This window comes from Halichoerus grypus, chromosome 8 (genome assembly GCF_964656455.1).
Source record: "Halichoerus grypus chromosome 8, mHalGry1.hap1.1, whole genome shotgun sequence".
Taxonomy (NCBI): Eukaryota; Metazoa; Chordata; class Mammalia; order Carnivora; family Phocidae; genus Halichoerus; species Halichoerus grypus.
Window position 1 is genome coordinate 42,710,346 of NC_135719.1, and position 21,374 is coordinate 42,731,719.

At 37.4% G+C, this 21,374-nt stretch overlaps 1 protein-coding gene and 1 pseudogene across 1 annotated transcript in view; one reads left to right on the forward strand and one right to left on the reverse strand.

The window, feature by feature from the left end:
* Positions 1 to 21,374, reverse strand: part of ARIH1 (ariadne RBR E3 ubiquitin protein ligase 1) — a 120,990-nt gene that overhangs the window by 76,881 nt on the left and 22,735 nt on the right. The gene's annotated exons all lie outside the window — the stretch shown is intronic.
* Positions 11,840 to 11,932, forward strand: LOC118543615 (U6 spliceosomal RNA; annotated as a pseudogene).

Genomic DNA, 21,374 nt, shown 5'->3' on the forward strand with positions numbered 1-21,374 from the left:
ACAACTATAATATAAAGGGACTGGGAGAAAAGTAATCTATATAGATGAAGCTTCTATGTGTTACTTGGAGTGGTAGAATATTAATTCTAAGTAGAATGTGAAGAGTTAAAATATTTATATTATAATCCCCAGAGCAACCAATGACTAACTAGAAATCAAAAAGATTTTAAAGAACCACTTACAATGGCACCCAAATTTGAAATATTTAGGTATAAATTTAACAATATATATAAAGAATCCATATGCTGAAAACTGCAAAATACTGATGAAGGAAATAAAAAAAAGACCTAGATAAATGGATAGATACACTACCTTCATGGGTTTGGGAGACTCAATATAATTAAAATATCATTTCTTCCCAAACTGATCTATAGATTCAATTCAATACCAATCAAAATCCCAATAGGATTTTTGGGTAGGTATCAACAAAATGATTCTAAAGCTTATATGTAATAGCAAGGAAACTAGAATAACCAAAATAATTTTGAAAAGAACTGATCAAGACAGTATGGTACTGGTACAAAAAGAAAAACACACAGATCAACGCAGAAACGGGCCCACAAGCAGTAAAGAATATCCAATGGGGAAAAAAAGATAGTTTCTTCAACAAATTGTGTTGGGAAAACTGGACAGCAACATGCAGAAGAATGAAACTGAACCATTTTCTTACACCATACACAAAAATAAAATCAAAATGGGTGAAAGACCTAAATGTGAAATCCTAGAGAACACAGGTAGCAACCTCTTTGACATCAGTCATAGCAACTTCTTACTAGATATGCCTCCTGAGGGAAGGGGAAAAAAAGCAAAAATGAGGGCGCCTGGGTGGCTCAGTTGGTTAAGCAACTGCCTTCAGCTCAGGTCATGATCCCAGGGTCCTGGGATCGAGTCCCACATCGGGCTCCCGGCTCAGCGGGGAGCCTGCTTCTCCCTCTGACCCTCTCCCCTCTCATGCTGTTTCTCTCCTGCTCACTCTCTAATAAATAAATAAATAAATAAATAAATAAATAAAATTTAAAAAAAAATAAAAAAAAGCAAAAATGAATGACGGGGACTTCATCAAGATAAAAAGCAGGTGGTTGAGCAGCTGCCTTCAGCTCAGGTAATGGTCCCAGAGTCCTGGGATCTTGTCAGGCTCCCTGCTCAGTGGGGAGCCTGCTTCTACCCTTCCCTCTCCCTCGGCCGCTCCCCCTGCTTGTGCTCTCTGTATCAAATAAATAAAATCTTAAAAAAAAAAAAGCTTCTGCACAGCAAAGTAAACAATCAACAAAACTAAAAGGCAACCTACAGAGTGGAAAAGGGTATTTGCAAATGACATATCTAAAATCTATTAAAAAAAAAAAAACTTATCAAACACCCCAAAACCAAATAATCCAGTTAAAAAAGTGAGAAGACATGAATAGATATTTTTCCAAAGGAGACATAACAACAGACTAACAGACACATGAAAAGATGCTCCACATCACTCATCATCAGGTAAATGCAAATCAAAACTACAATGAGATATCACCTCACAATTGTCAGAATGGTTAAAATTAACAAAGGAAGCAACAGGTGTTGGTAAGGATGCAGAGAAAGGGGAATCCTCTTGCGGTTGGTGGGAATGCAAACTGGTGCAGTCACTCTGGAAAACAGTATGAAGGTTCCTCAGAAAGTTAAAAGAACTACCCTAAGATCCAGCAATTGTACTACTAGGTATTTACCTAAAGGATACAAAAATAATGATTCAAAGGGATACATGCACCCTGGTATTTATAGCAGTATTAACAATAGCCAAATTATGGAAAGAGCCCAAATGTCCACTGACTGATGAATGGATAAAGAAGGTGTGATACACACACACACACACACACACACACACACACACACACACACACAGAGGAATACTACTCAGCTACAAAAAGGAATGAAATCTGGGGCGCCTGGGTGGCTCAGTTGGTTAAGCGACTGCCTTCGGCTCAGGTCATGATCCTGGAGTCCCGGGATCAAGTCCCACATCGGGCTCCCTGCTCAGCAGGGGGTCTGCTTCTCCCTCTGACCCTCTTCCCTCTCGTGCTGTCTCTCATTCTCTCTCTCAAATAAATAAATAAAATCTTTAAAAAAAAAAAAAAAAAGGAATGAAATCTTACCATTTGCAACTACCTAGACAGAGATAAAGAGTATCATGCTAAGCCAAACACACACACACACACACACACACACACACACACACACACACACACAGAGGAATACTACTCAGCTACAAAAAGGAATGAAATCTTACCATTTGCAACTACCTAGACGGAGATAAAGAGTATCATGCTAAGCCAAATAAGTCAGTCAAAGACAAATACCATATGATTTCACTCATATGTCAAATTTAAGAAACAAAACAGATGGACATGGTGGGGGGGGAAGAGAGGCAAAGCAGAAAACAGACTCTTTTTTTTTTTTTAAAGATTTTATTTATTTATTTGATAGAGCGAGAGGGAACAGTAGAGAGAGAGAGGGAGAAGCAGGTTCCCTGCCAAGCAGGGAGCCCGATGCGGGGCTTGATCCCAGGACCCCGGGATCATGACCTGAGCCGAAGGCAGACGCTTAACCATCTGAGCCACCCAGGCGCCCCAGAAAACAGACTCTTAACTACAGAGAACAAACTGAGGGTTGCTGGAGGGGAGGTGGGTGGGGGGATGGGTTATATGGGTGATGGGTATTAAGGAGTGCACTTGTGATGAGCACTGGGTGTTGTATGGAAGTGATGAATCACCAGATTCTACACCCGAAACTAATGTTACACTGTATGTTAACTGGAATTTAAATAAAAACTTGAAAAACAAATAAATACATTAAAATGTTATTATTAAGAAAAGAAGAGAACACCACCTGATCTCAAAATATACTATAAAGCTACAGTACTGGCAAAAGGATAGATATACGAATCAAAGGAAGAGAAGCCACAAATAGATACATACAAATATGGCAAAATGACTTTTTACAAAGGTGCTACAATTCAAAGGGAGGAAAACAGTTTTTTCTAAAAACAGTGCTAGAATAATCAAGACATCTATATATTAAAAAAAAAATCAACTTTAACCTAAACCTTAGACTTTATACAAAATTAATAATGGATCAGACCTAAATGTAAAACATAAGACTATAAAACTTCTACAGGAAAACCTCTGTGGCCTCGTTTTGGGCAAAGAGTTCTTAGATAACAAAAGCACAATCCATAAGAAAAACTGATAAATTGGAATTCACCAAAATGAAAAGGACACTGTTAAGAAAATGGAAAGAAAAGCCAGAGACTGGGAGAAAATATATGCAAATCATATCTTATAAAGGACTTGTATTTAGAATACATATTTTTAAAATCTCTTGAAACCTAATAAGAAAACAAAAACCCAATTTTAAAAATAGGCAAAAGCTCTGAACAGACACTTCACCAAAGAACATCTACACAGAGGCATGAAAAAGAACAAGATGTTCAACATTATTAGTTATTTGAACACAGGAATTGAAGCCACAGTGTCACCACTACAAGCCTGCGTGGGGTGGAAGAGGCAACCTATCAGACAAACCCAAGTGCTGCAGAGTATGTGGTTTAACTGGAACTTTCATACACTGCTGGTGGGAATGCATAATAATACAGCCAACAGGAAAAAATTTAGCAGTTTCATACAAGGTTAAACATATACTTACTACAAGCCCCGAATCTCACTATTAGGAATTTACCCTAAAACTTATCTTCACTCAAAAAAACCTATATAACAAAGTTTAAAACAGCTTTATTCCTACCTGACAAAAACTGCTAACAGCCCAAAAATTCCACAACTGGGGAATGGTTAAAGAAACTGTGGTACATCCACAATGGAATACTAATCAGCAAAAGAAAGAACTATTGATACATACAACAATATGAATGAATCTCAAATGCAAATTCTAAGTGAAAGAAGCCAGATTCAAGAGGCTACATATTGTATGATTCCATTTATATGACACCATGGAAAACACAAAACTACAGGGATGGTGTATAAATCCCTGGTTGCCAAGAATTAAGGGTGGGGGAGGCTTTGAACAAACAGGGCAGCAGGAAGGAATTTTTAAGGCGGCCATTATGGAACTGCTCTGTATGTTGATTGTGGTAGCAGATACAGAACTCCAGGCCCTGGTCAAAATTAATGGACTTGTACACCCAAAAGTATAAATTTTATATAAATTAAAACATAAATTTAAAATATTAAGTTATAAAAGTAATTTAACCTCACTTGAGCATCTATAATGGAGTTCTGACTGTTTAAAGTAAAGTAAGTGTCAAAAGAATGATGCTGAATAGAAGGAACACAGACATGAAATTATTCAGTGCCAGGCACTCTTTATACATCATATTTCATTTAATCTTCACATCAATACTTTATACAAGATAGGCATTATTTACATTTTACAGATGAAGTTAGAGAGATTAACTCATTTGACCCACGATGAAATAGATTAATAGGATCGGAATATTAGGAAAATTTTATAAAAATTTATGTTGTAGCACCACCCTTAAAGATTCTGATTTAATTGCTTTACGCTGGGGCCCAATCAAAGGAGAGAAATCACCTATGCATGCTACCAAAACTCTTGATTACTTGAGTAGAAAGTCAATTCAAACTCTTGGCTGAAATAACTCTTCATCCTATTCTTATTGGCGGTCCTCATTTTTTAAAGATATAAACAAACAAAAAGATTTAAAAAGTTAACAAGCAAAATCAACAATTAGAAAATTAGTACTAGCAGCAGCACATTTAACTTTTAGGGCAATAAAACAATCTGAAATCTCATATATTCCCCAGTGGTAAATTCTAAAACAATGGTCCCTCATTTGGGCTGGATATTAAAATCTCTTGAGGAACTTTAAAAATACCAATACTTGAGGGTGCCTGGGTGGCTCAGTCGTTAAGCGTCTGCCTTCGGCTCAGATCATGGTCCCAGAGTCCTGGGATCGAGCCCCACATCGGGCTTCCTGCTCGGCAGGAAGCCTGCTTCTCCCTCTCCCAATTCCCCTGCTTGTGTTCCCTCTCTTGCTGTGTCTCTCTGTCAAATAAATAAATAAAATCTTAAAAAAATTAAAATTAAAAATTAAAAAAAATAAAAATACTAATACTTGGACTTCGCCACAGCAATTCTGATTCAGTTGTCTAGAGTGGGACATGGATACATGAATTTCTCACCCAAAGTGTTTTTTTTTTTTAAAGATGTATTTATTTTGGAGAGAGTGCACATGTGCAGGGGGGAAGGGCAGAGGAGAGGGAGAAAGAGAATCTCAAACAGACTCCTCACAACCTAGCAGTGTAATACTATAGTAATTTAAAGAAAATTACATTCTAAGGTTATAGCAGCAGTATATGGCTTCAAAGTATCTACAAAGTTCTGTTTTAAAAAGTGGGTGTGATGGGGCACCTGGGTGGCTCAGTCGTTAAGCAGTTGCCTTCAGCTCAGGTCGTGATCCCAGGGTCCTGGGATTGAGCCCCACATCAGGCTCCCTACTCCACGGGAAGCCTGCTTCTCCCTCTCCCACTCCCCCTGCTTGTGTTCCCTCTCTCGCTGTCTCTCTCTCTCTCTCTCTCTCAAACAAATAAATAAATCTTTTTTAAAGAATAAAGTAAAAAAAAATAAAAAGTGGGTGTGAATATGCCAACTCTCCAGCTGAGGCCTTAGTATCAATGCCCTATCATCCTCCATCCTTTGAACAAGTGGCTCTCAACTTTGGTAGCACATTAGAATCATATGAGGAACTTTTAAAAGCCCAATGTGCAGGCCACACCCCACACCAAATACATCAGAAGAGGAGGGTGAGGGAAGAACCTTGGCATTACCAATTTTTTGAAGCTCCCTGGCAATTCCATTACATAGGTGAAGACTACAATTCTAGATGTATACATGTATACAGATGCCCACATTTAAAAGAGTGTGACATAAATAAATAAGTAAGTAAGTAAGTAAGTAAGAGTGTGACAGAATCTCCTGGTAGAATTAGCCAAGTTACTGAATGGCATTGCTATGATTAGTATTGTGGGGAGGCAACTATTTTTGGAAAGGTCTCAATATACAACCTTATTTTAGGAGAAAGCTCAATATTAAATGAATGGGTTTCATAATATATAACAGTAGTCTAAGATGAAACAGCAAAAAAACACTTTTTAACCCAATTAACACACACAGAAAGGCCTCAGAGCCCAGCTTTTCATTTATCTCAGAATTTGATCTGCAATACACTCCATCTCAACACTCAGTTTGACAATTTTTCTACACAAAAATGGGCTCATAAAAAAAGAATGAAATCTTGCCATTTGCAATGACATGAATGAACCTAGAGAGTACTATGCTAAGCAAAATAAGTCAGTCAGAGAAAGACAAATACTGTATAACTTCACTCATATGTGGAATTTAAGAAACAAAATAAATGAGCAAAAGGAATAAAAAGGGAGAAAGGCAAACCAAGAAACAGACTCTTAACTGTAGAGAACTGATGGTTATCAGTGGGGAGGGGGCGGGAAGATGGGTGACATAGGTGATGGGGATTAAGGAGTGCACTTGTTGTGATGAGCACCAGGTGATGTATGAAGTATTGAATCATCATACTGTACATCTGAAACTAATATAACACTGTCTATGTTAACAATATTGGAATTTAAATAAAAACTTAAAAAAAAAGAATGGCCTCGTTTTTATAGTATGTTACCATCTAGTTTAATCTATAAGCTCCTTGAGAGCTGCTGATGATCCAAATTTTACAGACGCTTGCTCTGTAATGCCTTAATATTAGAAACCCCAAAGCCATAAAATATAAAAACTTCTGTATAGAAAGAAGTATTTGCAACACCTACAATACACAGTAAATAAGCAAATATACAAGTCCATAAAAAACAACCCAAAACAAATGGATGGTTTATGAAGTCTAAGAATATAACTGGCTGCGGGGCGCCTGGGTGGGTCAGTCGTTAAGCATCTGCCTTTGGCTCAGGTCATGATCCCAGGGTCCTAGGATCGAGCCCCACATCAGGCTCCCTGCTCAGCAGGAAGCCTGCTCCTCTCTCTCCCTCTCTCCCTGCTTGTGTTCCCTCTCTCGCTGTGTCTCTGTCAAATAAATAAATAAAATCTTTAAAAAAAAAAAAGAATATAACTGGCTGAAAAACAAGAAAATATTCAATCTCCTTAATTACAACAAGTGTTTTTAATCTACCACGATGGCTAAGATCTTAAAAATTTACAATATCCAGGGACAAAGGAAGGGAAATATTTCATGTTAGTGAAACGCAACTTTTGAGAGTAGTTTGGCAGAACTGATCAAAATTAAAAATGCACATGACCACGGGGCGCCTGGGTGGCTCAGTCGGTTAAGCGGCTGCCTTCGGCCCAGGTCATGATCCCAGGGTCCTAGGATTGAGCCCCGCATCGGGCTCCCTGCTCGGCGGGAAGCCTGCTTCTCCCTCTCCCACTCCCCCTACTTGTGTTCCCTCTCTCCTGTCTCTCTCTCTCTGTCAGATAAATAAATAAAATCTTAAAAAAAAAAAAAAATGCACATGACCTAAGACAGGATCTAAAGATTCCACTTCCAGAAACCTACTCTGCAGAAATATGTTAAGTGTAGAAGGGGGGCACCTGGGTGGCTCAGTCAGTTAAGCATTTGCCTTCGGCTCAGGTCAGGATCCCAGGATCAAGCCCCGCATCAGGCTCCCTCTCCCCCTACCACTCCCCCTGCTTCTGCTCATTCTCTCTCTGTCAAATAAATAAATAAAATCTTTTTAAAAAACAAAAATAAAAATAAAATAAAGTGTAGAAGGGGAAGAATAAGAAATTTCACATGCACACTATTTGGAAAAGCAATAAAGCAAAGATAACCTGCATTTTTCCAAAGGGGGATTGTCTATAAATTATGCCATATCCATACTCAGATTATGCAGTAATAAAAAAAAACAGAAAAAAAAATCTGTATGCACTGACATGGAAGGATATCCACGAGACATCACTGAGTGAAAAAAGGAAGTTACTGAGCAAGGTACAATATTCCATTTTTTAGTTACAAAAAGAAAGTTAAGTTCTCTCGTGTTCCCTCTCTCGCTGTGTCTCTGTCAAATAAGTAAAATCTTAAAAATATATATTTTTTATCTATTTGAGAGAGAGAAACATGAGCGGAGGGGAGGAGCAGAGGGAGAGGGAGAAGCAGACTCCCCGCTAAGCAGGGAACCGGATCCCGGGACCCGAGCAGAAGGCAGATGCTTAACCGACTGAGCCACCCTGGCACCCCTGGTAAAGTTCTATGATATGTAATAAAATGTTTAGAAGGATTTATATTGAAGATGCTCTGGAGTTACCATCCCTGGGGACTGGTCTGGGAATGGGGTGGGAAAAAAATGTGTTTTTTTGTTACTTTATAATATGAATAGAAATTTAGAGTATTACTTTTATAACAATCAACTATAAACAGTACAAGGCCTTGCTTCTCAAACTGTAGTTCACAAAATCACAATCACCTGAGTTTGTTAGAAATTCAGAATCGTGGGGTGCCTGGGTGGCTCAGTTGGTTAAGTGGCTGCCTTAGGCTCAGGTCATGATTCTGGGGTCCTGGGATGGAGCCCAGCGTCGGGCTCCCTGCTCAGCAGACAGCCTGCTTCTCCCTCTCCCTCTGCCTGCCTCTCTGCCTACTTGTGCTCTCTCTCTCTCTGTCAAATAAATAAATAAAATCTTAAAAAAAAAATTCAAAATCCTAAGTCCCAATCCACATCTACTGAATCATTTCAACCAGACTCTCAAAAGTTCCTGAGGTGACGTGTATGTACAGTGAAATTGACAAGCACTGATATAAGCTACAGCAAGTTCTGAGAGATGGTTATACTAACCATAAAAGTTTTCATTTCCAAATTCTCCTTAGATTTAATTAAATACTTGATTTCTTTAAGAAATTATCATGTGTAATCCAAGTATAATTTTTCTTCTCTTAAAAGGTATATAAGTATGTTGAGAGCTTTATACTAAGAGTTACTAAAAACTGCAATATAATTAAAGCTTAGTCAATGACATACAATAAATTCTTTATGTATCCAAAGTTCACACAGTACCATATACAAAATGGAAGAACAGTACTTGTCACCAAAAGATGCTCTTGACTTTGATCATTCGGGGTTTGGTGAAGAGTATAAAAACCCAAACTAGGTATCTTTAGCAAAGGGGGAGTTAATAAAAGAAGTTCATGCTTAATTAGTAGAAGGACTGGAGGAGTGGGGCTATAAGGCTATGTGTACAAGAATGACACCAGAACATAACACACTGAATCACAAGGAGCTCTCCCTGCTTAAGCCACCAACAGAACCACTAAATTCAAGAATAACAGATGACTGTGATCCAAGGATTAGAAAGCAGGAATCAGGAAGTCATCACTACCACTGCCACAACTGCCTCTAGATACCCAGGATGATGTACACAACAAAACAGTCTAGCTGCTGCCTTGCCACAAATGCCTCTTGATAATGCAGAAAGATGAAGAATGGATAATGCAATGCTACCTTTCTGCTACTGCAGAAAAATTTCACACCCTTACAACCCAACAAAAAAAGGGGGGGGGGTGATGGGGCAGTGGCAGAAAAGAGAAGAAATAGTTTTTGGCTTTCTAGCCCAACACAGCACAGAAAGGTAATTTTGGAGAACTGAGGAAGATAATCACAGAATTCCCAAATGGCTTAAAAGTTATATGCATTTAAAACAAATTTACAACTAAACAACACGAATCCTCAAAGTTTCCAGTTTCAAATATGTACTTCTAAGCTATCCTTCAAGAAGGAAGGTAAAAGAGACGGGGGAAATGTTGAAAGTAATGATGTTAAGAGACTTTCCCACTGGAGATGCTTCTTGGAAGATTACTTCAGCAAAAATTTCACAGTTTAACTCACTACCCTTGGAGATTAATTAAAATGAAAATTTAACACTGACAAGCTCTGACCAAATATAATTCTGTAGATCCATGATACTTAACTTGAAATTGTGCTGAGGTATGCATCTGAAATACAAATGTAATCCTGATGTACCAAAACTTGTCAGTGAATGCATTTAGTGAATTACCATCAATAACATCTCAAATTTGGCTTTGCTGTTCTTCACTTGCCCTTGTACACACATTTTATGAAGGCAATTACTTCCTTCTATGTCATCTCAAATTTAGAGAGTCAAGATTTCACCTCTAGAAGAATGTCAAGAGTTTAATCAGAATTTAATAAAATAAATAAAGTGTTTCTGTAAAAAGAAGAAAGGATACTATTACTGCGTGTAATCATTTGATTTATTCTGTAAAAATTCAACTGCAAGCCAAACGGGCATGTGATGAAAGGGACACTTTTATGTGAAGGATAGGTAAAACTTCTATTTTACATCAGAAAACAAACTGACATCTTTACAAAGCACTGCATGCTTCAGCATCTAGTTGATCAAGAGCCATGTCACCTCCAACAAACAAAACCCTAGTTTTAAACATTTACCATTACATGAGGCCCCACTCAAAGCAAGATTTTGTTGGGTCTCAGTCTCCTGAGGAGGAAAAAGTCCTGCATACTCTATCAAGGGGAAAAAATAATCCTACAGAACCAAAAGGAAAGGCCAAAAACCAGGTAACTACCAATTCCACATTACTTTGGTATAACGGAGCTAATTTAAACTATAAATGAAGATTCTATATAGACCACCTTATATTACTTTACTATTTTTGCAGTAATTCAGAACTGTTAGAGAATTATTTAAGAATCTTCTTAGTTATCTGTTCATAAGCTCACCTCTGGGTTCCAATTGTCAAGCCCGAAGTATTAGCATTCTATACATAGCTATTGTGGCACACACTGAAAATGTTCCACAAACACACAACCAAAACATTTGAGTGACTTCAAGGTACTGCACTTCACTTAACACAACCACTAGCCATCTCCAAACTACCTAAAGATGGCATACAAATTGAATTAGTTGTGCAAAGTGAAATGAATATTAAGTGTTGTGTAACAGTTATCTCTTCTTCTGGAAGCACTTCAAAAAAAGAGATACAGGGCGCCTGGGTGGCTCAGTTGGTTAGGCGACTACCTTCGGCTCAGGTCATGGTCCTGGAGTCCCGGGATCGAGTCCCGCATCGGGCTCCCTGCTCAGCAGGGAGTCTGCTTCTCCCTCTCCCGCTCCCCCCTCTTGTGCTCTCTCTCCCTCTCAAATAAATAAATAAAATCTTTAAAAAAAAAAAAAAAAAAAGAGATACATACACATTCCCAACTACTTCTTAATAACAAATTTTAACAGTACAGTATTTGAACTAGTACTTCCTCCCTTCTCATCACAGCAAATCAAAATACCTATTGTAAGTGGTAGGATTCTGATTAGCAATTCACTATTTCTTACTTACACTCTATATATGTGTATATGGTACACAAAAATTTGTAAAATAGAAACATAAGTGAGATTCTTTAAAAATCACAGTGCTTATTTAAAGGAGTATAGAAGTTTTAATCTGTATCTCAAAAAGACCCTATTAAAAAAAAAGCCACTGTAAATTTCTTTCAAGCTCAAAAAGTAGTCATAAATCCAAATGATCTTGAAATAGACACAAATATACTGCTGTATCATTTAAATAAAGTTTTATAACCTAGCTGTAATAGGCAATGTATGTCTCCAATACGTTTTCCTGCCAATTCTTCTCAAAATACACAGGCTCAATGGCTAAGAATCATGAAAAAGGAACATGTGGCATATACAACTGGAACCTTCCTCCCTTCGTGATGTTTATAATGAATACCTGGACTGAGAACACTTCTACATATATTTGCTGAGAGGATTTTAAAGAATGAAGATAGCAGTGCTCACTTCAGCAACACATATACAAAAACTGAAACAATACAGAACCCTGTGCAAGTATGACATGCAAATTCAGGAAGTGTTCCTTATTTTTGTGTCAAAGAGTTTAGAGAACATCAATTAAGGAAAAATTTCCCTGGTTGATGAAAAATGACTGTTTAAACATTTAAACCTTTTTTTAAAGATTTTATTTATTTATTTGAGAGCACACGTGTGCATGAACAAGGGGAGGGTCCGAGGGGGAGAGATAAGCTGATCCCCCACTGAGCAGGAAGCCAGACATGGGACTCGATCCCAGGACCCTAAGATCATGATCTGAGCCAAAGGTAGATGCTTAACTGACTGAGCCACCCAGGCGCCCCTGCTTAAACATTTTTTTAATTTAGTGTATGTGCACAGTTTTAGAAGTTAATTATAACCTCAAGGTTTAACAATCCTCTCTGCCACATCTCAGTCACTACTGATTTCCAATCCTCTGAGGCAAGCATTTTAAATTCTTTTCCCTGTTTCTTCCGGTATTTACTACTTTTATCCTAAATAATATGCTTCTGCTCAGATAGTTACTATCTTTCTATTTTAGATATTATCTATTACCATCCTTGCAAATGATGAAGATTCAGCGCTCTTAACATTCACCTTCCCTCCTATCTTTCTTATATAATTTTATCATCATTTTTATTTAAGCCACTATCCATTGTTTTTAACAATCATAACAGGAATTCCAGAGGAGAGAGAAGAAAATTACGAAAGCAGTATTATAAATTCATTTCCCAAAGCGTTAGAAGGACACAAGTCTTCCAGTTGAAAGTGTCTACCAAGGCCCAACACAATGAGAAGATTCACACTTAACACATCTCTTCAGACAACCAAGAGATAAAGAGAAAAGGCTGAAACTTAAAAAAAAAAAAAGTCATCAAGAAACGAGAACCAGACTGGTCCTAGATTTATTAGCAACAGTAAGTGCAGAAGGCAGTTATCTTTAATAAACATTCCAATCTAGACTTTCTCAGCTAGCCCATCCAGCAACCAAAGTTGAAGGCAAATTAAAGACACCATCAGAGCCACAACAAAAAATAGCATAAGAAAAATATATAAATTAATATATACTTTTTAAAAATTAATTTAAATTATAAAAATATAAATTAAGGATGTAGCCCACCAAATGAGATTAAATCAAGAAAAAGACACAGATCTAAGAAACAGAGGCTCCAACTCAAGAGTACAATAAGAGGCTTAGTGGGAAGGGCATCCTGATTAGAAGAGCAGGATGGAGGGTTCCAGGAGAGTGTAAATACAATCCAAATGACCTTGATACCAGAAGCATTGTTCTCAGGAAGGTCCAGAGCATTTGGCATTAAGCCTGTTTTAAAAAAAAAAGTAATAATCCCAATATACTACTTGGACTGTCATAAAAGCAAACATTGTTCAATAGTGTCACTTAAAAAAAAAATCAAGCTATGAGCAAATTAATACTTGGCTATGATCACAAACCAAAAGGACTTTGATAACAAAAATATAGGTGGTACAGAGTGGGTTATCAAAGGTGAGAGAAGGAAGGAAGAGGAAAATGTCAAAAGGTAATGGAAAAGAGGTATATTAAAGTTATAAATGTAAAAAAAAAATAAAGTTATAAATGTAATCATTTGGAGATGATAATAACTTTTTCATTTGTTACCACATACATGTTTAAAACAAATAACAAGTTGGAGAAAAGAGCTACAGTAACAATCATAAAGAACTCATTAAGAAAAGGTGCAAAGGATATGAAAAGACAGTTTAGAGAAATGTTCAATTAAACCAAGCAATATTTTATCAGGCTAATGAAAATTTTAAGATTCTTAATAGTGTCAGCAAAGGTGCAAAGAAAATGACAGTTCACACACTACTGGTGTAAAGATAAACTCAGTAACCTTTGAAAACATTCCATCTTATTTAATTTATAAAAACCATAAATGTCTATAACCAAAGTCCAGCAAGCCCACTTCCAAGGTTAGGTTAGGTCAAGAAAGGAAAAGGAAGCGAACAATAGGAAGGAGACACACAATAGGGAGAGGAAAAAATGCCAAACTGGTATGTTCATATCAGAAAATACTGTACAAACAATTTTTAACCCCACAGTAATATTGAAGGAAAAAAATAGCAACTTACAGAATAAAGTGGAACCAGAGCAGGAAGTGAGAAAGAGCACCAATATAACCCACTTATTTTTCTTCTAAAATATTTCAATTGTAGACTGACATTGACATAAGAACACTATTTTTTTAAAAAATCAAATCTGAGGGGTGCCTCGGTGGCTCAGTTGTTAAGCATATGCCTTCGGCTCAGGTCATGATCCCAGGGTCCTGGGATCAAGCCCTGCATCGGGCTCCTGGCTCAGCGGAAGCTTGCTTCTCCCTCTCCCACTCCCCCTGCTTGTGTTCCCTCTCTCGCTGTGTCTCTCTCTGTCAGATAAATGAATAAAATCTTTATAAAAAATAAATAAATAAAAATCAAATCTGAGCAATGACAGATCCAGTTAACAGTTCCCATCTTCACACCCTTACTAAGAATCCCTTTTCAAAAAGACAACCAAATTTTGTAAAGGTACCACCAACATCCATTTTAAAAGGGAAAAAAACTGAAAAGTAGAAGTTATTTCTGAAATGTCAATCGTGGCAGTCAGGATTAGAAGGAACCTAGGTCTCTAAAATTCAGAATTAGTTTGTTTATATTGATCTAGATTGGGCAATATTAAAGAAATTATAGACTTGTGACAAATACTCATTTTAATACAAGGTAAACAATGATTTACAATCTATTTAGACCATGAAATCCTTCAAATACATTTGGAAGAAGGGGCTAAATATGAAAATAGGAAAGTAAAAAAGTTAACCAAAAAGGTTTCCAAGACCCCCAAAAAAGGGCTCAAACACCAAAATACCTTGTTTCAACACAATTGATTCAAAAAACCTCTACGGTATACCATGAAACTTCAAAGAGATTGCAGACTAGTCCTTCTCAATGCAGTATACAGTTTATTATAGTATGAACTACTAACCCCAGCCTTTTGGCCCAGAATTTAAGCAGTGGCTACTTGAGATCTTAGGTTTTATAGTCATTTTGAAAATCCAGCAATCTTCACTGAAAACCAAATACAAACCTGTATCTGCCTTTTCATTTGGGAAGCTTGAAAAGCACTGTATTAACCTATTTAGAAAAACATAGCCTCCTCCTTTTAGAAGCACATCAACAAAGAAAATGATGCAAATAATCTGTATCACTCAGCTATCCCTAGAATCTCACTTTGTCAGCCAATACTAGAATAATATAAATAAGCAACCTCATACTTTACCTTATATGTAAGCTTTCCATTTCTTTTTCTTCAAACATTTGCATTATATTGCCTGAGTTCTTAAAGCTTGCCTCTGATTTAGTCTTAGAATTCAGTATAAAAAATGCTGTTGCTCTCTCATTCTAACACAGCATTTAAAAAAAGGAAAGAAGCCAGGTATTGGTATTGCAATTGCTATCATTTTGCAAGCAAATGGATATAAATATCTAAGTAAATGGTACAAATATTTAAATAGAAATCCTTAAACTTCCTCATAGAAGTTAAACAACCTGGAAAATTTAGATTATTTCCATCAAAATATTCCAGATTCGGACATAATAAAATATACACACATGGCCAGATCAATCTAGCTTTCTTCCTCCTTTTTCTCCCACAGTTTTACAAATGGGTCCTCTGTCATCATAGTTTCTGAAAATCAACCAGGTCCATGAATCAAGCAAATAACATTAATATCCTCCATTTAACCATTTCTTCTATTATTCAGCATTTTTTTTTAAAAGATAGTGGCAAACACCAATTTACTTTGTTGCCTAAGTAATAAAATTAATAAAACTGTGCCCTTTATAAGTGGATATATCAAGTTTGTCATGTCAGAACAGGCTTGTCATCAAGATTTACAGGATAAACGGTATGCCCTTAAATAATGAGGTACTTGCTGCCAAAATGTGCTTGCACATATGTGTGTTTAATGGTCCTTTAATGACTTGTCTTTGGAATGATTCTGTCCTACCTTTGCTGCTGCAGCCCGCCTGTCCTTTGCATCACTGAATTCATACTTCTGGAAGTACCCAATATGCACTGTAACAGACAGATGGACAGATCAATGGGCCACAGCGGCAAAGGCCAGATAGACAGACTTGATAAAAATTAAAATCAAGGTATATAAAGGGAAGGGGGAAACCAGAAGAGAACATATCTACCTATATTCTATTAAGCAAAATACCTGAACTTCAGGCCTACAATCCTCCCATACACATACCCAAATAAACTATTTCTGATTTCCGTATCATTCCCTTCTTTCAAGCAGAAACAGTACCACCGCAATGGGTAAAATAATCAGTATTTTTAATACCATCAACAGTTACAGAGCAGGCATTTCTGTAACCATGCCACACAATTTCTTCAGAGGTAGTTACTTTTTAATACAAAATTATTTTTCACATCCAAAGACTTTCTATGCCAAAATTAATAAGGCAATTATTACACGCAGAAAACTTCTGTCATACCAGGGTCTATATGATTCAAGTATACTTGGAATCACAAAGTAAAAGTAGTATTTCAGCATTTTACCATTCTACATTTCCCTGTCTTCCTATGTAAAAATGGTTGCTAGCACCACATCTAGATAACTTTAGGGGCTTAAAAAAATATATTAGCGTCATTTAGGCCAATTACCAAGATACAGTAAAACATATACAAAACTACCAACAGTATCTTTAAAATCTATTTAGAGTCCTTCTGTTACTTCAAATCCATTCAAACAAGTATTCACACTTCAAGAAATTTCTGAGTTATTTTTTTTGTAAAGATTTTATTTATTTGACAGAGAGAGACACAGCAAGAGAGGGAACACAAGCAGGGGGAGGGGGAGAGGGAGAAGCAGGCCTCCCCCATGCGGACATGGGACTCGATCCCTGGACTCTGGGATCATGACCTGAGCTGAAGGCAGACGCCCAACGACTGAGCCACACAGGCGCCCCCTGAATTATTTTAAAAACACACCTTAATATCTCAAAATGCTAGCTCACTTAAGCTTCATTAAAAGCTTAGATCCATGTAAAAGTCCCAAAATTTTAATCAAACATTTTATTTTGCATGCATCTAAGATAATGTAGATTCTTTCTCCATGTTTAAGAAAGACCGAGGAAAAACATTTCCCCTTTCACTTCCAAGGGATCTAACCATTTATTCATTTCTTACTGTAACCTCTCAAAAACATGAGCAGGTAATTAGACATGATAATCAAATGTAATGCATGATCCTGGATGGAATTCTAGACTGGAAGAAGAAAAACTATAAAATGACCTATTGGACAACTGCAGAAATGTGAATGTGGTATGTATATTAGTATTTTCTATGATAATGTTATTCAAATATAATCACATACCATAAAATTCACTTTCAAAGTATATAATTCAGTAGTTTTGATTATATTCAGAGTTGTGACAAACAGTTCTGTCAACCATTAATTTTAGAACATTTCATCAGCCCAAAAAGAAACCTTATACCCATTAGCAGCCACTCTCCATTCTCCCTTTCCCCACTCAGCCTCTGACAAACACTCATCTTTTTGTCTCTGTGGATTTGCCTATTTGGGACATTTCATAAAAGTGACATCGGGACACGTGGGTGGCTCAGTCAGTTAAGCATCCAACTCTTGATTTCAGCTCAGGTCATGATCTCAGGGTGGTGTAGTTGAGCCCCATGTTGAGCTCTGCACTAGGGCAGAGTCTGCTGGAGATTTCTCTCTCTCCCTCTGCCTCTCCCCCTGCTTGTGCAAGCACACTCTAAATAAATCAAATCTTAAAAAGAGGGGGGGAATCAAAGTACGAGGCCTATTGTGACTGGTTACTTTTGTTATTTACTTTTGCTTATTTTGGAAGATCAACAAGCTGAAGGCTTGCCATGGACATCAAATAAATCTGTTTTACTGAGGGAACGGAGAGGAACAATTAATCTGAAAGTCAGTTAAATGAAGGCTTCTTAAAGTTTCAACTAAACTATTTTTCTTTTTTCTTTTTTTTTAAATTTATTTATTTGACAGAGAGATAGCACAAGTAGGCAGAGCAGCAGGCAGAGGGAAAGGGAGAAGCAGGCTCTCTGCTGAGCAGGGAGCCCGATGCGGGGCTCGATCCCAGGAGCCCGGGATCATGACCTGAGCCGAAGGCAGCCGCTTAACCGACTGAGCCACCCAGGCGCCCCTAAACTATTTTTCAAGTACTCATTTTACAGATGAGGAAAGAGAATTAAATAACTGACACAAAGTCATAAAATTGATAAAAAGCAAAGCTGGACCTGAATTTAGTTCTATATATGATGCCAAAGACTTAACTACTCAGCTATTTTTTCTCTTAATAAAATTCACCAATCCTCACTGATACTACCTCCTAATTGCTTGAATGCCTCTCCCTTCTCTCTAGTCCAGCCTCACTAACCTCATCAAATATTTCTTGCTCAAATTATTGTAATAGACTTCTCGCTACTCTCCTTGCTTCCTAATCTCATCCTATTCTCATTTATTCCCTATACTGCCATCAAAGTGGTCTTTCTAAACACTAATTCCACATTAATTTGTTTCACTAGGTCCTAGGGGATAAATACATCTCACTTAGTACTACGTTAAAACCTTTCATAAACTGCCTGTCTAGCCTCACCTCCTACCACACTACTTCCCATACCAGACCATTAACAGCTTCTGCCTTTGTACATTCTATTCCTCTCTTCCTCTGGCTGGATGCCTTCTCCTATCCCACCTGCCTAATGAGCTATGATTATTCATTTTTCAAAACCTAGCTTCAGACCCATTTCCACCAGGAATTATCAGTCCTTCCCAGAAAACAGCATTAAACATTCCTTCTCTGACCCTGTATGTCAGATATGTCAGTGATATGTTGCACATATCACTATATTATAACTTATTTATACATGCCTCTTTAAAGAGTTGTCCAGTATTTATATTCCCCCAGCATAGCATAGCAGCTAAAGAAATATTAGTTGGTAAAAAAAATCAAGTATTCAACGTATTTAATGTCCCCAATTAAAGTGAAGTATTATGTTTAAGATCTCATTGGCCTCAGAGAATATGCAATGAGAAAAAGACAGCCTCTTCAACAAATGGGGTTTAGGAGACTGGATGGCTACATGCAAAATAATGACCACTGGCTTACACCATACACAACAAAGATACATTTAAAATGGATTAAAGACCTAAATGTGAGACCTGAAACCATAAAAATCTTAGAAGAGAAACACAGGCAGTAATTTCTGACATTGCATGTAGCGACTTTTTTCTAGATAGGTCTCCTAAGGCAAGAGAAACAAAAGTAAAACTGAACTATTAGGACTACATCAAAACAGAAAGCTTCTGCACAGCAAAGGAAACAATCAACAAAACTAAAAGATAAACTACAGAATGGGAGAAGGTATCAGCAAATGACATATCCTATGAAGGATTAATATCCAAAATATATAAAAAAACTTACATAACTCAACACCCAAAAACTAAATAATCCAATTAAAAATGGGCAGAAGACATGAACAGACATTTCTCCAAAGAAGAAATACAGATGGCCAAAAGACATGAAAAGATGCTCAACATCACTCATCATCAGGGAAATACAAATCAAAACACAATGAGATATCACCTTGCACCTATCAGAATGGCTAAAATCAAAAACACAAGAAACAACAGATGTTGGAGAGGATGTGGACAAATAGGAACCCTAGGGCACCATTGGTGGAATGCAAACTAGTGCAGCTACTCTGGAAAACAGTATGGAATTTCCTCAAAAAGTTAAAAATAGAACTATCTTGGGGCGCCTGGGTGGCTCAGTCGTTAAGCATCTGCCTTCGGCTCAGGTCATGATCCCAGTGTCCTGGGATCGAACCCTGTATCAGGCTCCCTGCTCCGTGGGAAGCCTGCTTCTCCCTCTCCCACTCCCCCTGCTTGTGTTCCCTCTCTCGCTGTGTCCCTGTCAAATAAATAAATAAAATCTTTAAAAAAAAAAAAAATAGAACTATCTTATGATCCAGTAATCACACAACTGGATAAATAGCCCAAAATACAAAAACACTCATTCAAAGGGATAGATGCACCCCTATGTTTATTGCAGCATTATTTACAATAGCCAAGTTATGGAAACAACCGAAGTGTCCACTGATAGGTGAAAGGATAAAGAAGATGTGATACACACACACACACACACACACACACACACACACACACACGGGAATATTACTCAGCCATAAAAAAAGAACGATATCTTGCCATTTGCAACATGGATGGAGCTAAAGTGTATTATGCTAAGTGAAATAGCCAGTCAGAGAAAGACAAATACCATATGATTTCACTCATGTGTAGAATTTAAGAAACAAAACAAAAAAGGAAAAGCAAAGAAAAAAAAAAAACAGACTCTTAACTAGAGAGCAAACTGATGGTTCCAGAAAGGAGGTGGGTGGAGGATTGGATAAAATAGGTGAAGGGGATTAAAGAGTACACTTATCATGATGAGCAATGAGTACTGTATAGAATTGTTGAATCACTATATTGTATACCTAAAACTAACATAACACTGTATGTTAACTATACTGAAATTAAAATAAACTTAACAAAAAAAAAATTTTTTTTTAAAGTACATGTGAGGAGGGCGCCTGGGTGGCTCAGTTGGTTAAGCATCTGCCTTCAGCTCAGGTCATGATCCCAGGGTCCTGGGATTGAGTCCCACATCAGGCTCTCTGCTCAGCAGGGACTCTGCCTCTCCCACTCACTCTCCCTCTATGTTCTCCCTCTCTCTCTCAAATAAATAAAATCTTAAAAAAAAAAAAGTACATGTGAGGCCTTTAGCAGTCAAGAAACACCTAGGGATTCCTGAAAAATCCGTTCTCAGCACCCAGCATTCCTTCCCACCCACTATAATCCCATAATTTAGAAAAACAACTGCCCCCACTCCCAAATATCCTAGGGTTCTGAAGGCATTTTAATTGAGCAAATGACTTTAAAGGCACAGTAGCAAGAATCTGAAGGTCCATTCCCAGACTGGATGAACTTTTTCCTTAGCTTATGGCTGCGTGCATATCCTTACCATAACTCTAACTGTGGTTCTTCAACTTTTATCATAATATAGTAATTTGGAAAAACAATTTCATCTATATGGCTTATGTCACACTATAGAAATGAGTAGTTCTGGTAGTGCTAATCTTTTTTTTTTTTTTTTTTTTTAAGAGACTTAGGGGGCAAGGGCAGAGGGAGAAGGAGAGAGAGAATCCTAAGCAAGCTACACGCTCAGCGCTGGGCTCCATCTCACAACCCTGAGATCACGACCTGAGCCAAAATCAAGAGTACGACACTTAACCAACTGAGCCACCCAGGCGCCCCTGTACTAATCCCTTCTTAAAACAATTGTAGACAGCCCTCTTCCAATCAGGAAGCATGGGGTAGCTAGAGCACTGGAAGCCTCCCTAGGAAGTCAGTCAGACCCAGAGAGAC